We start from the raw sequence: 15,538 nt of genomic DNA on the forward strand, positions 1-15,538 counted from the left end.
CCCCCCGTGAACAAGCCCCATGTCTTCTGCGTGGACCATGTGCAGAGCTGTTGCTGCTGTTGTGTTTAAGGAAAATGTTTTGCCCGGTTCCTGTCACACCCCAATACACGAGTGGCATCTCGGACACCCCCACTGCTCGGCGTGTTCTCTGTATCTATGAGTCTGTTTCTGTTCTGTTTGTTTATTTTACTTTTTAGATTCAACTGTTGATGGATAGATATTAATTGCTGTTTGATTGTTCATGTTTTTATTTCTTCTTTTTCAAGAAGTCCCTTTAACATTCCATATAACAACAGTTTGCTGATGATAAACTACTTTAGTGTTTTTCTTGTCTGGGAAACTCTTGATCTGTCCTTGGATTCTAAATGACAGCTTTGCTGGGTCGAGTAATCTTGGTTGTAGGTCCTTGCTTCTCATCACTTTGAATATTGCTTGTCAGTTCCCTCTGGCCCGCAAAGTTTCTGTTGAGAAGGCAGCTGGCAATCTCATGGGAACTCCATTACAGGTAACCGCCTTTCTCTTGCTGCTGTTAAGGTTCTCTCTTTGTCACTCTGGCTGAGTGGCTCGTTTGGTTCCAGTGCCATCCTGGGAACCAAAAGGCTATGGGTTCAAGTCCCAATCAGGGCATGTACCTAAGTTGTGCATTCGGTCTCCTGTTGGGGCGTGTATAGGAGGCAACTGATCGATGTTTCTCTTTCTCTCCTCCCCACCCCCACAAAATCAATAATAATATGCCCTCAGGCAAGGATTTAGAAAAAGAGACTCTTTGTCTTTAACCTTTTGCATTTTAATTATGTGTCTCTGTGTGGGTCTCTTTGGTTTCATCTTATTTGGGACTCTCTGTACTTCCTGGACTTATACGTCTATTACCTTCACCAAGCTAGGGAAGTTTTCAGTCATTATTTTTTCCAATAGGTTTTCAATTTCTTTTTCTCATCTCCTTCTTGGCACCCCGATGATGCAAATGTTAGTACACTTGGCATTATCCCAGAGGCTCCTTCCACTGTCCTGACTGATTTCGGATTTTCTCTTTATGCTGTTCTGATCGGGTTTTTGTTTCCTTCTAGTCCAAGTCGCTGACTAGATTCTTGGCTTCACCTACTCTATTGCTAATTCTCCATAATAAATTCTCCATTTCAGTTTCATGTGTTCTTCATTTCTGACTGGTTCCTTTTTGTTTTCTATCTCTGTTTTTATGTTTCCTCTCTCTTTGCTGACGTTCTCTCTGAGTTCATCTGCTCTTCTCCGAGGTCCATCGATCATCCTTGTAACCGGCTTTGAACTCTGCCTCCAGTAGATCACTTGTCTCCACTTTGTTCTGTTCTTTTTCTGGAGCTCTGCTCTGTTCTTTCCTTTGGGACGCTTGTCTCCTCATTCTGGCAGCATCCCTGGGTTTGTTTCTGTGTATTAGGTATGTCTCCCGGGCTTGGAAGTGCAGCCTGATACAGTAGGTCCCCCAGAGGGTCCAGTGGCAGAGCCTCCCCTATCACCCAGACTGGGCACTCCAGATGTGTCCCCTGTGCGGGCTGAGTACGCTCTCCCCTTGGTTGCTGCTGACAGGTCAACGGGAGGGATTTACTCAGGCCAGTCTGTTGCAAGGACTGGCTGTGACCACCGACCACCATGCGGATCAGCAGTGTAGGGACCTCCCCACAGAGCTGGACTGACTTCAGCAGGGATGGGGTGAGTATGTCACTTGAGTGTGTCACTTGTGGAGGAGGTGGGGTGGTGCTTCAACGGGGTCTGAAGCTGTCCACCAGATGCTCTGACTCTGGGGCCTCCTGGGAGGTGCAGGCCAAGGTCAGCCACCACCTGCATTCTGCCCGGGAGCCAGCCAGCATGAGCTACAGAGCAATCTGCAGGTGGCTTCTATGTGTGCTGGGCTTGGAGGGGCCAGCGCAGGCCAGGCCAAGCTGTGAGCCAAGGTGGCTGCCGCTGGTGGCACGCTGAGGCCAAGTGCTGCTTGTGTGACACATTTGAGGAAAACGTGAAGCGTGAGCCAAGACAGGCCATTATTATGGAAAAGCCCCTGAAAACAGCCTGAATGGGCCCACCAGTCGAGTAGGGCAGGGCCTCAGGGAATCACCAGGGTGGGGAGAACAGTGTGAGGCAGGTTGGTGGAACCTCAGATATGTGCCCGCCTGCTGGCTCTGTGGGGGGAGGGCTCAGAAAAGGAGCAGCGGCCTCGGCCAGCTCTTCCATCTGGAAGACAGCCGCCCCCCAGCTCAATCAGGAATTGTCCTGATGCCAGACAATCCCGTTCCTCCTCGTCTGTCCCTTCCAAGCTGCTGCCCCAGCACTGGAGCTCAGAGGGAGGGAGTCAGGGCAAGTCTGCGTGGGGGCCCTTTAGGAGCAGCTGCCTGGAATTCCAGGGGCCCTGTCTCTCTCCGCCACAGTCCCCACAGGTTTTCACAGCCCAAAGTCACGGGGGCTTCTCTGCACTGGGACGCCGGGCTGGCGAGCCTATTGTGGGGCTGTGGCCCTTCACTCCTCAGAGCAGACCTCCACAGCCCAGGCATGGCTCCCAAATCCTACGCGCCACGCGTGGGAGTGGGGCCAGCACCCCATTTCACATCTCCGCCCCTCCACCCAGTTTCAGTGTGGCTTCCTCTTTAACTCTGTAGTTGTAGGACTTCCGCTCAGTCGGATTCCAGGTGGTTCGGAACGCGATTGTTCTGCAGTTTGGGCTGTAATGCTGAGGTGGTTGTGGGAGGGTGCGAATCCTGCTTTTGCCTACGCCTCCATCTTGACCGGAAGTTCTGGTTATGAGGACATCTGAATGCACACGATGATACAGAAGAATGCCCATCACACAGGACAGAGTGGAAAAGAAAACCACACAGGCAGCAAAATGCTAAATTTTTCATGAAGACCTGACTAGGCACACGTGGGCACTTGCAGACAGAACGGCCAGAAGGGCTCTGTCCCCACGAGTGGCCTCTTTCTGGCCGTGTCCGGGGCTGGAGCAGAGGCCGTGGGAGCCAGGGAGAGGAGAGCAGTGGGCTCTCATTCTCCAGACCCCAGCCGTTGGCATGTTCTTGTCCCGAGCGAGCCTCATTCTGGAAACTTAAAAATAAAAAACATCAAAGGGAACAGTTACAGACTGGAGGCCATAAAGCACCGTCAAGTCCCTAAGATGCCCAGAGCCTCGCAGGTGTAGCCCCGAGACACAAAGCCTTCGCTCCCAACACGCTGCCTTCGCTCCGGGCACTAACCTGGCCTTCCCACCGGATGGAGGCCTCGGCCGCTGCCCTCGGTTCTCTCTCTTTCCTGGACCCTCCCACAGGGTGTGTGAGAAACGTCCATTCAGTAAAAAAACACTGGGGCGGGTCTTTTTAAATCCAAAAGGCCAAGGATATTTCTCAACCGGAGCACAGCTGTCATCTTCGTAAGTCCTTAAAATAGCACATGACAGATCACAGAGCATTTCAATTCATAATTGCGTCACTATTTTTACACGTCTTCGAGCAGAACACGCTCACTGAGGCAAGTCTGGGGGGTCAGGGTCCCCCCAGAAACGCAGCGCTGCGTAAGGGGGGTTCATTGATGTGTTCTAAACCCGTCACCGGGTGACAAGTGCTTCCTCCTCCCAGTCCCCCGAGTGAGTGTCGGCCGGACGGGGAGGTGTTTTCTGTGCCTTCCGGTGGCACCCTTTAAACGGTTTTAAAGCCTATTCGGAGAAAGCTCATTAAACTAACTTGACAAAACAGTTTCTTTGGGGACAAAACTGGGGCACACAGTTGTTCCAGAGCAGACACCGAGACGCAGTGACGCCAACCAAGCAAGAGCCAGGACCCCAGTGAGGGCGCCTAGGACTGGACAGGTGGACACCGTTGAGTCCGGGGCTGGAGAAGACCTCAGAGAAACCAGGGTTGAAAGGATTAGATGGATTCCAGACAGCTTAGGAGGGCGAACCTTAAGACAAGAGTGGAAACAGAGCCACTCGGCTGAGAAAAGCGGACCAGGCAGGGGGCGGACCAGGCAGGGGGCGGGCCAGGGGAGGAGCACGAGGCTGCCTGTGGTGGAGAACAGCCGGCAGCCACCAGGCAACCAGGTGAGCTCGGCCACCTGCACATCTTCCTGCAGGGCAGGCAGGTCCTTCTGGCCACCAGCGAGCACACCGGTGTGGGGTCCACCTGGGCTGCTGCAGAGAGGAAGTCAGAGGCCCGCAGAGAGACCCGGCCACCAAAAGGCGCAGCACACGGACGCCGGGACTCGGGGCTGCCAGGGGCTGCCTCACTCACCGCCCCCGCAAGCTCCGCTGGCAATCCCAAAGGCTGTGAGCGAAGGGTCCAGCTGGACTGTCAGCTTGAAATAGACGTCTGAGGGAGTCTTGACCGCCCAACCCTTTTATAAGAGGTAATAAGAATCCTTTCCAATACTCTGTGAGGCAAGCAGCCAACTTCCTAATGAGTCTGATCAGCAAATGGGCTTTGGAAACCACACCCACTTCGGTGCTATCCACACAACCTTCTCAAAGATGCCGGGGAGATGAGGGCCATCCACCACCGCTCTGCTCCTGGTCCTGGTCCCACTGGTGACAGTGCCTGGGGCCTGGGGTCACTGGCCACCGGCCACCAGCCACCTCCCTCTGCAGCCTTTGCATCTTCTGTCATGGACACGAAGTCTCTGCCGCTCTGAAGACCCAGCTCCCCAGTCCTTCTGGGGCTGCGTGCACCCCTCCCACACTCCCTCTTCCCGCAGAGCTGGTGGCTTTGTTCCCAAGTGCAGAGGGTGGGCAGGAAGTCCCCTTTCTGCGTCTGCCCCGCCAGCTGTCTTTCCCGAGTGTGGGTCCCGCACCCCCAGACAAGACCCACCCACAGGTGCAGGTACCTCCGGATCAATCCGTGCCCCCACCCCTCAGTCCCCGCATCCAGCCTGCTCCCCGCAACCCATGGTTCCGTCCACTGGACACACAGTTTCCAGAGGGGGCTGTGACCCCTGGACAGCGGGCGAGCTCCTCAGGACACAGAGCAGACACAGAGAGGAAGCAGAAATGGGAGGAAAGGCACCAGGGCACGAGCTGGTTTCAGACAAGCGTGCGTCGCTGTGGCCCGGGCCCACACACGGTGCACGGGGTGCCGTGTGCTCCTCCGGAACGTCCCAGGGCAGCCTTGTCGGCTGCCTGCCCCCAACCTGCCTGCCCCCAGCCGCTGGCCCCCCTGCTCAGACTCCCCTCCTCGTGGGGCCGGGGCTCTGGCCAGGCGTCCCCATCAAGGGCCTTGGCCTTTCCCCAGGACCCTCCAGCTAACCCTCCCATAGCCGCAGGACGCCTCCTCCCCGAACAGACCAATGTCCTCGGAACAAAAACAAAAACAACAAAACAGAACCTGTGTTCCTCCCGCCCTTCCCAGATCCGGGAGCTGTTTGGAGCGCACCAACTCTCTCCACGACAAATGTCGTTGGAGCAGGAGGACTCGCTCTCTGGGAGCCACCTTCTGGCTCAACCAGAAAAACCGCCCAAGGGGGTGAGTTGTCGGAGTGACACCCCCGGTGCCCCCTACCCTGCCAGCCAACACAGCCTGCCCCAGCCGGGGAGGCAGAGCCGGTGCCTCAGCCTTGAGAACAGGGGCCCTCACCTCCATGCACAGGGCTCTCTGCCGGCTCCTCTCACAGGGCACACTGGGGGAGAGGCTGGGACGGCGGCCGCTCTGGCCCTCCTGGTCCTGTCACCCACTTCTCATCCGGACAATTAACTCATTATCTTCCTCCACAGAAAATCCTGTTTTCTGTATCTCCTTGTAGACGGTTCAGGTGACTTTTCCCAGCCACGCTGCAATACCGGAGTGAAACGAATCCTCCTCCGTCTGCAGGGCAGGGGACAGTCATCTGAGAAGAGGGTGCCGGAGACGCTGAGGCCCGGAGGCTTCTCGGGAAGTCAGCGGCACCCTTTCCTCCCCTGCGGGGAAGGCCCTTTGGTGGGGCGGGGGTGGGGGCGGGCCTGGGTCTCCAGCACGCCTGTGGCAGGCTCTGAAGGGCAGGTCATAGCCAGGCCCCAGCGCCACACGGCTCAGAGCTCCTCCAGCATCTCTGGTCCCCTCCCAAGTCTCACGCACTCCTCCCCACGCTCCCGACCAGCTACCAGCCTGGCTCCCTGCTCCGAGGCCTCCGTTCACCTCGGTAATCGAAGGAATCTCTCCGGGGAGAGTCCGGAAACAGAGGGAGAAGCAGGTCGACTCCTGCATCCACGCGCCAGGGTGACTCAGAAACCCTCGCTTCTTGGACTTGGCTGTCAAGTCCCCACCCCGTGACCACGCCGTTCCCAGGCACCTGCACGTGGACGGCTTCCGTTGGGAATGAGCTGTCATCCTCCCCAACACAGTGAAGAAGGCTTAGAGGGACAGGAATGCCTCAGAGTCCAAACCATTGAGCCGGGCTGAGCCGCTGGGGTGGGATTGCCCCCCCCTGTGCCGGCTCACACGGCACAAGTGCAAGGGAGGGAGGTGGTGTGGCAGAAGAGTCGCAGGGGGTGGGGTGAAGCACCCCCGACACAGAGCACCCTCTGGACCCCCGAGGGCAAACACCCCAGATCGGAGGCTGCTCCAGGAGCTGTCTCCAGTTTTCCAGCGCCGCCGAAACACACATCACTTGGTTTCATCCACACAATTTTAGGAAAAGAAAAACGAAGGGGGAAAGTCTCTACTTCCCACGTAGCACCCTTAACAGACAAACGGAGTTCCCCACCCACCACCTGGGGCAGCTACTGGAGGAGGGAGCCGTTCTGGTCCATCGACACCACGTGCCCACGGCCACCACATGTCACTCACACCCGCAGCCCCAGATCCTTCCTCCCCCGCGCGTGTGGCTGAGTGAAGAGCTCACTAAAGTGACAGCCTCTCCTGCTCTGCGCATCGACTCCCAACGTCCGCAGAAACTTTTCTGTCTTGTCCCCCAAGGAGGACGGGTTCATCCAGACCCCCTCCCGGGGGCCTCTGGGGCATCAACGCTCCAACCCGCGCAGCTGACACAACACCGGCCGGCAAAGCGCCCCTTTCCCGAGCTCAGACAGCAGCTCCGGGAGCGTTTCACGGCTGGGTAAACCGAGGCGGGCACTCGGCTTCAGCAGCCTGCCCGGCGCGGTGGCAGCGGGGCAGCAGACCCCGGCGTCCCCGCGCCCATTCCCTCTGCACTAGACGCTTCCGACTGGAGGCTGGAGACGGGACCCTCCGGGCGCCGCGAGCGTGAACAGCAGCCCCTTGTTTCGTTCAGGGGCCGGAATCGGGCACTTACCCACTTGATGCGCCCGCGGGCCGGGCTCCGGCAAGGCTCTCCCCTGCATCTGAGACCTAGGGGCATCCAGACAGCCCGGGGAGCAGGAGCGGGACGCCCGGAGACCCGGAGCCGTGGGCCGGGACCCCGCCTGCGCGACCCGCGGGCCGGGATGCTGCGCCGCGCACGCACCTGCTGGAGCCACGCGCCCCGCGCGGCCGCCCTCTCCCCGCGCCCCCAACCCGGGCCCTGCAAACCGCGTCACCTGTGCCGTGTCCGGAGTCCCTCGCGTGCGCGCGGCGGCTGCGCGCGGCCGGTTCCGGGCTCCCGGCGCTCCGGCCCGGCAGAGGGCTGGCGCCGGCCACAGAGGCCGCGGGATGCTCGGCGGGCGGGAGCTGTCCCGAGTGCAGCTGCCGCCGCCACCCGCCGGGACTGCGGGCTCGGGTTACCGCAGCGCCGCTCCTTAAAGGGGCCGCGGCCAAGCGCCGCGCTGCGCTCCCGGAGGCTCCGACCCGGGCCAGAGTGGGCGGGGCCGACCCTCGGGGGCCGGAGCCCAGGTCCGGGAAGGGCGGAGAAGCGAGAACCGCCACGCCGGGCCGTCGCTGTCACCCGGCCAGGGCCGGCGCGGGCGGCGCCTGGCTGTCCCAAGCGAGTAACCGAGCCCGCCGGTGGGGACTGGCCGAGCCCGCTTCCGCAGCGGGCAGCGCCTGGGCTCGCCACGTCACCGCAACCCGGTCCAGGTGATGAGTTTACACTGCCTCACACGCCCAGAAGCGCCTCCGAGGAGGCGCGAGGCTTCGTCATCAGAAAGCAGAGCGATTGATTTTCCGGCCACGTCCGACTCGGGGCTCCGGCCTGGGGCTGCAAGGCCGGGCGCGCGTGCCTCGGGCTCGGTCTCTCCCGCCGGAAACCACCCTCGGAGCGCACTCCGCCCACGCGAGTCCCTGGGCTGGCCGAGGGGAAGGCCGGGCGGGGGTCCGCGGTCGCTGGCTCGGGATTCCGAGTTGCCCGGCGCATAAAGTCTGCCCGAAAGGAGCTCCCGGACCTGCTGGATAAATCCGCCCTCGAAGACTTCCCAACAACAGACAGAGTTGCTCTGAGTGAAACAAATCGGCCAGAGGCACATTCCGGCCGTGATAAATCGCGAAAACAACAACAAACCCTCCTCTGAAGGAGGCGGCCTTCTAAAGCAACTACTTAGTGAACACCATTAGCGTCGTACAGTTAGTTCTGTTACAGAAACATCTGCAGATAAAGCTAGTGTGTGCTACCTAACACACAGACACACACAGACACACCACTCCGGCTAACTGAACCTCACCGGGCTCGGTTTCTCCGTCTGTAAAATGGGGGTGCTAGTGCATAGTTAGAAGACCCCCTCCTGGCAGAGGGACCTGAGTGAAGCAGGAAAGGCAGTGCCCACGGGGGCAGAAAGCAGCCCACCCCAAGCAGGGAGGGGGGACCCGAAGGCCCCAAGGGCGTGCCTGCTTGCTGCCAGCTTGCTCCCCACGGTTCCCAGACACAGCAGGGCCACGGGCTGCCCCATCAGAGCTGCCCGACAATGGGCACAGGACCTTGACAACCCCCGCTCACCCTGCCTCTGCCTTGCCCACTGGGGCAGCTGCTTCTGAACTCTCCGTGGGCGGCTGTGAGGGCACAGCTCCAGGCTTGGCCCCGCGAGGACACACCTCGTCCGTGACCTCGGGCCTCCGAGTCAGGTCTGCCTCCTCCAGACCCGCTCCACGCAGCCCCGGGGCTGACCACTGCTCTGTTCCGTCCTGCTGGCCCCATGCTTATCTCTGATTTGCATGTTCTCTGGCACCCACGGACGAGGCCAAGGGCAACTCCACCCACAGCAGCCCTCCTCACTGGACCTCACGCTCTCACCCTTCCTGCCAGGCCTCTAGAAAGGCAGCCTCCATCGTCAGGTGACGCGGGGCCTGGGACTGAGGGCCTCAGGGGCCAGGCCTGGGAGGCAGGAAAGGGACTCAAGAAATATTAGCTGCATTTTGAAACTTTAGGGTAATTGAAACTCAATCACCTTAGGAGGTAGGAGAATGCATCAACTGTACATTTTCCCTCAATATTTTAATGCAGCTTACTTGGTTTAAAATATCCATTTCAGCCCTGGCTGGTGTGGCTCAGTGTATTGAACACTGACCAGTGAACCAAAGTGTCGCAGGTCTAATTCCCAGTGGGAATTAGGGTCACCGGCCTGAGCTGCAGGCCAGGTCCCCAGTAGGGGGCGCACTGTGGGAAGCAACCACACACTGACGTTTCCCTCTCTCCCTGCTCCTCTCTCTAAAAATAAACAAATATCTTAAAAATAATAAGACGTCCATTGATTGCTCACATTTTAAATCTCTCGTTCTCACTAACTTGCCCTCTGCCGACACCCCCTCCGCGGGAAGGCTCCTCCAGGGGCTGCGTCTGCCGTCTGGGCTCCTCGCCCCTCACAGGGGAGGCGGCGAAGGAAGCTGCTTTGGGGGATTGTAGTTTTTTTTGGTTTGGTTTGTTTTTTCCATAAAAGCAGGTCAAAGGAACAGGTCGCTGAAAAATGATTCATACACACTTAAACAGAGAAAAAATACAAAAATTCTGTTGAGGCAAATTCTTCTGATAAATTTGTTTCCAGAAATTCCTGAACTTCTAAACAGGGGCAGTCACTGGGAAAACTGAGACCAAATGCTGCTTCTTGCTGAAACAAAATAATTAAGGCGAAAGGATTCCAGGAAGCTGCCTCCACCCCCCACTGCTCTCCGTGAGTGAGGAGATGATCCAAGGGTTACCACACGTTTGGGTAAGAAAGGCTGATTTAGTCAAAAATGAATAACCCCCAGCACGACTTTTTTCTCTCTTGGTGGTCTCAGTGCATTAATAATTTTTGTAAGGCCTCTGAGTATTTAAAAGCACTATCATTTGTCAGCACTATCACTATCACTATCAAAAGCACTATTATTTGTCACATGCCTGGGTTGCAGGCCAGTTCCCAGCAGAGGACAAACGAGAGGCAACCACACATTGATGTTTCCCTCCCTCTCTCCTTCCCTTCCCCTCTAAAGAGATAAATAAATAAAATCTTTTTAAAAAGCATGTATCTATCATTTAAAATAATAATAATAAAAAATAAAAGTACTATCATTTGTTTTTCAGAAACTTTTAAGGAGAAACTAGTTCAGGACAGGGACAGTGGTTATTTCTGAGCAGGTGAGACTCTGTCTTTTGTGTCCTTGCTCATCTGGTTTTATGTATTTTTCCCTATAGTTTATTATAAGTTATAAGTTACTTATAATAATACAGGTTATTATAAATTAATGTAAATTATTGCAGATATAAACTACTAAAATATAAATTATTTTTAGCGACACTAATGCATATAAGTGAAGATTCAAATGGGCATATGAACTATCCTGAAAACAACTAAAAAGGAAAACCAAGAGGAACGTTTCCCAGCCATTTCTCACAGGCAAACGTGCCGTGTCCCTCCTGTGTCCCCGCCAAGTGGCTCTCCTGCTGTCGTCCCGACCGCTGTCTGCCCTGGCAGCCCGCACCCAGCCCACCCGCCCACCCACGGCCCCACCCCCCGCACTCGCGGAAGTGCCTGTTCCGGACGCCAACAGGGCCGTCGGGCGCATGGAGAACGACTGTTAGGTGTTGTTTATTCCAAAAACACGTGTGCCGTTCTCAGACCGCCCACGTAAGGCCTGTATTCCTTGTCTTTTAGTAAAACCAAAACACTTTTGCCCTCCTACAAGTAACAGTTTTGAAAAATTACCCATTGACGTCTCTTTTCAAAATACTTTTGTTACATTTTGAAATAGACTAAGAAGGTTTTGTAATGTCTAAAACAAAGACAATCTAGCTTTAATTTTTAAAACATAATCTGGTGGGGATTTATTTTCCACAAGAAAACGTATCATATTACTCTAAGATGTTAACATTTTTCCTTGTAGAAAATACCAGGTAAAAAATAATTTTTAAAATATTGTCACAATTAAATGTCTTCCAACAAATAAGTATATTACATAATAAACTGTGAAGTATCTCAAAATGCTAACATAATGTTTAATAGTCAAAAAAAACTAGGGAGACATGGATTTGAGATACGGAGAATTTTAACTATTAATGCTCTATATGCATAACATTAAAAACTATAATATCAACAATGAAAAGACCATCAAGATAAGAAAATGTAACTTAATCTATGAACCCTCCCCCAATCAAATACAAATACAGAATTTCACACCACAAAATATATGTGTATTAAATTAAGACAAAACATCAGTGCGTTTTAGCACAGGGAGACTCGCTTGTCCCCTTACCACTCAGAGACAGGCCCTTGGAGTCTGGGCCGCTGGCTGTCCCCTTGTGCCAGTGACACAGCCCCACAGTGGCTCTCCACTGCTCCCTGAGAGGGGACCCGGTCCCCTAGGCACTCAGAGTCCCTGCCGACCCTGCCTCCAACCAGCTCCCTGTTCCCGCCCCTTCTAATTGGCCTCTCTCACTGTCCGTGAAAACGGTGACTATTTTCTGGACTCAGAAATAAATGAGACCACATGCTAACTATCCAAGCCCATCGCCAGGAGCAGAGGCAACATCACAGTCCTTCAGAGACGCGCGGCGGAGTGTCCCCCAGCCGTGTCCTGGGAGCCCCATGACCCACCACGCTGGACTTTCAGCCGCTCGGGACAAGGCTCCTGTCTGCACACTCTGCCCCTTGTATGGCCCCCCGCAAAGTGGGCACTTGCGTGTGCTCTCCCACACCTTCCCCCGCTCCCTGCGTTGTCGGGGAGCTGAGGCAGGAGTTTGAGGCGCCCCGGCCAGGAGGGTCTCACCTGATAACCGACTTTCTAAGGCGGAAACGATCTCCCCCTACTTTTCATCCTGGGCTGTTACTGAGCGGAGTGAGTGGAAGAGCTCCTCGGCCTGCCTCTGGGAGCTCCCGCAGGGCTGCGCTCTGGGCGGCACAGAGGGCGGCGCCCCAGGGCCTCCCACCCGGGACTGACCGCACCAGTGGAGAAAGGGGGCGAGGTCCCCCTGAGGTAGCAACGGGGAGCTCACCCGCACTCGGTTTCACTCACTTCCTCTCAATCCAGATTATTATTTCTTTCCACAAAGAATGCAGAGTGGAAGGGCGCGGCGGGAACGTCTAAAACCACCGAGTGAGTTCCGACCCACGGTCACACAGAAGTCTCAGGAGAACAAGCAGCTATGACCCGGCAGCCGCAAGCACCAGCTGCCCAGAACTGGTGTTAGATCTATTGATGTAACGGGAACGGACAAACCCGTGCAATAGTTCCCCACATCCGCGGCCTCGGTCTCAGTTACCCGCCGTCGCCAGGGGTCCAAAATGGTTAAAAGAAAAATTCCAGAAAGAGACAATCTAGAAGCCATAAATCACCTGCCATTCTGAGCAGCCTGAGGCGATCTGGTGACACCCTGCTCTGTCCCGCCCGGGGCGAAGGTCATCTTTCCCAGAGTCCCCGTAGTGGATACACTCCCCGCCCACTAGCCGCTTGGTCTCGGTGAGCAGACCCACTGTGGGGGTGTCCCTGTGCTTGCATCCAAGTGACCCTTACGTCACTGAGTCGGGTCTCATTCCGCTCCCTTCAGGATGGCCCCGCATCGTTCATCACAAGAAGGAGGGTAGGCGGGTCCGGGAGAGTCAAATATTTTGAGAGAGAAATCACATTCCCATAACCTTTACTACATACAGTATGTTGTTGTAACTGGTCTATTTTATTAGTTTTTATTGTGGTTAATCTCTTACTGTGCTGAACTTATGAGTTACATTTTATCATAGGTGTGTACATATAAAAAACATAGCATTTATAGGTCTGGTGCTCTCTGGTTTCAGACATCCACTGGAGGGTCTTAAAACATTGCCCTGTGGGCGAAGTGGGGGCTGCTGCAGAGCTCAAGTTCAAAATCACCTGTCCCCCAAACAGCGCAGATGGTTTTCCATAGACCTGCCCTCCTTCGGTGTGTGATGACTGATACGACAACAAGAACTCGTCTTTGACTTTGGAAACCCACATGAAAACGCAGCTCACTGACGCCCCTGCTGCTGCCCCCTGGGCCCAGAACTCGCCCCTTCTACTGGTTCCCACAGAAAAACCGACTTCCAAGAGTTCCATGCTTTTCCCCAACTCGACCTGAGAGTGCAGGGTTCCTGAGGAGTCGCCGGCCTCCCCCAGCTCTGTGCCTCCCTCTCCACCCTGCAGAGGGACTGAGCCAGCGCCTTCTGCTGCTGACACTCCCCGGAGTCTCACTGCTGGCCTGCACTGCACCCCCCCCCCAAGCAGGTGGACTCAGCGCTACCTGCACACAGCCGCTGGGCGAGCAGACCTCCCTTCACTCAGGTCCTCTGCTCGCCTTCCTTCCTGCACTCTGGCACTCTCCGAGCTCCTGATCTTGTGGCCTCTGAGTCTGGACGGCTCCTTGCCCTGATGGCCCAGGGGATGTTCTGCTTTTACAATGAGCCCACCCTCCAGCACTGCGGGTGGCAGCCTCCCCCAGCCACACCTCAGCCTGGGCTCACCTCTGTGCTCCCTGCCTCTCATTTCCCTGGAGGTGCGGCCAACTCCAATCCCACCTACATACACTGCACTCGTCCAAAACTCTCTCTCCTCTCTCTCTCTCGCTTTCTCTCGGGCTCCAGAACTATGTCCTGAATGTCCTATCACATGTTCCCAGGTCCTTTGAATGCAACTAGTACAACTACCACCTCCATCCTCTTCCTCCCCACTCTTCTCCATTCCGGGAGCCCCCCCCTGCCACCAGCGCTGCACCTGGAATCCCCCATTTTCCCAGACACCTGCCCTGGGTGTCGCCCTCTGCACGCAGGCAGACACCAAATTCCATTCCTCCTCCTCTCCCCTCCCCTTCACCCACCAAGGTCAGGCCCACACGCCTTCTCCACCTCTGATGTCGCTCTGCCCCCTCCCCTCCTCCATCTTCACACACAGTCCCACACCGTCCGCAGGTAGTAATTCCCTCCCCATCCCTCCTGCACTCAGTCCCTGTCTCACACCCAACCCTCCCTCGATGAACGCTTGGTGATCACAGAAGGGGCTTCGAGCTCCACTGGTCTCTCGTGTTTCCCTACCGCGCCCCCACAGACGCTCTGGGCAGCCACGCGCTTCTCACCCTGGAGGCCTGCTGCCCTCCTGCAATCCGCTTGCCCTTCCGCCTCCAGACAGCACTGGCTGCGTTCCTAACCGCCCATCGAACCCGGCCGGGGCTGGATCCTGCCTCCCAGCCACCTCCAGGAGGCTGGACCGACCTCTTGGGTCTCTCTGTTCACTCTCCCCCTCGCACGTTCTTGCTCCCTCCGGCCAGTGCAACCACTGAGTCATTCCCTGGAAGTGCCCTGCCCCCTCCAGCCTCCTTGCTTTGGCTCCCGCTGCTTCTGAGGCTCAGGCTGTCTGTCCTCCCTCCACACGCCGCAGGCCAAAGCTCCTCCAGGTCAAGGCCCAGATCGGACGCCCGGTCCGTCTTCGTACAAGTCGCAAATCCTGTGGACGGAATGTCTCGGGTCCTCTTCTCTCCCTCTTCGAAACTGAGTCTATACCTTGCTTTCTACGAGTATTTTCTTTCTCCTACTAAAGACATAGTATCATAGAGGAGTGGTTTTCAGACCGTCTGCAATGGGGTAACTGGAGTCTTGTTAAAAACAAGACAAAACACACCCCTGCGGGAGCAGTTTCCTGAGGTGGAACTCGGGACTCCGCATTTGGAAAGCGAGCCCCAGGAGAGCGCCCTGTGTGGCCCCAGGGCTCTGCGGTGCACGGAGGGGCCTGGGCGTTGGCTTCCGGTGTATCTCCGCTCAAAGACGCTTTTCAGGAAAAGCTAAAGGCATGACTGCGATTCAAAGGGAGAAGAAGAGAAAGTCAAAGATTTCATTGAACTCTTTCAATGAGGGGAATCGGCTGCTGTTACAACCCATTCAAAAGAGAATCTGAAAAGACACATTGACATCGAGTTGTACAGAGCCTCCAAGACGGTGAGAGGTGACACGTAATCCAGAGGATGTAAGTGGCTTGAAGACAGTGAAAGGCAGGAGCCAGGGGACCTGGACAGTGCCCTCCAGGCAACGTGGAGTTTCTACTGAGACACGAATGTTTTTCTACACCTCCTACCAGCTGTGTGACTTGGAGCTTGTTACTTAACTTCTCTGAGCCTCGGTTCCCTTACCTGTAACACGGTCACAAAATTTCACAATTTTTAAAAAGTTTGCAGTGGGACGACGCCCACCGAACAGAGCAACCGTGAGAAGTCAACGCCGTCACAAGAGCCAAGAGCTCAGGACAGCACTGAGCCCCTGTCC

At 56.0% G+C, this 15,538-nt stretch overlaps 1 protein-coding gene across 2 annotated transcripts in view; it reads right to left on the reverse strand.

Annotated features, from left to right (window-relative positions):
* Positions 1-7,917, reverse strand: part of TLCD4 (TLC domain containing 4) — a 44,901-nt gene extending 36,984 nt beyond the window's left edge. For both annotated transcript variants that reach the window (XM_037051369.1, XM_037051367.1), the window contains exon 1: positions 7,475-7,917. The gene's annotated coding sequence lies outside the window, so the exon portion shown is untranslated. The remainder of the gene's footprint in view (positions 1-7,474) is intronic.
* Between the last annotated feature and the right edge of the window lie 7,621 nt (positions 7,918-15,538).

Source organism: Sturnira hondurensis, unplaced genomic scaffold (assembly GCF_014824575.4).
Source record: "Sturnira hondurensis isolate 20B ecotype Veracruz unplaced genomic scaffold, ASM1482457v3 Scaffold0007217, whole genome shotgun sequence".
Taxonomy (NCBI): domain Eukaryota; kingdom Metazoa; phylum Chordata; class Mammalia; order Chiroptera; family Phyllostomidae; genus Sturnira; species Sturnira hondurensis.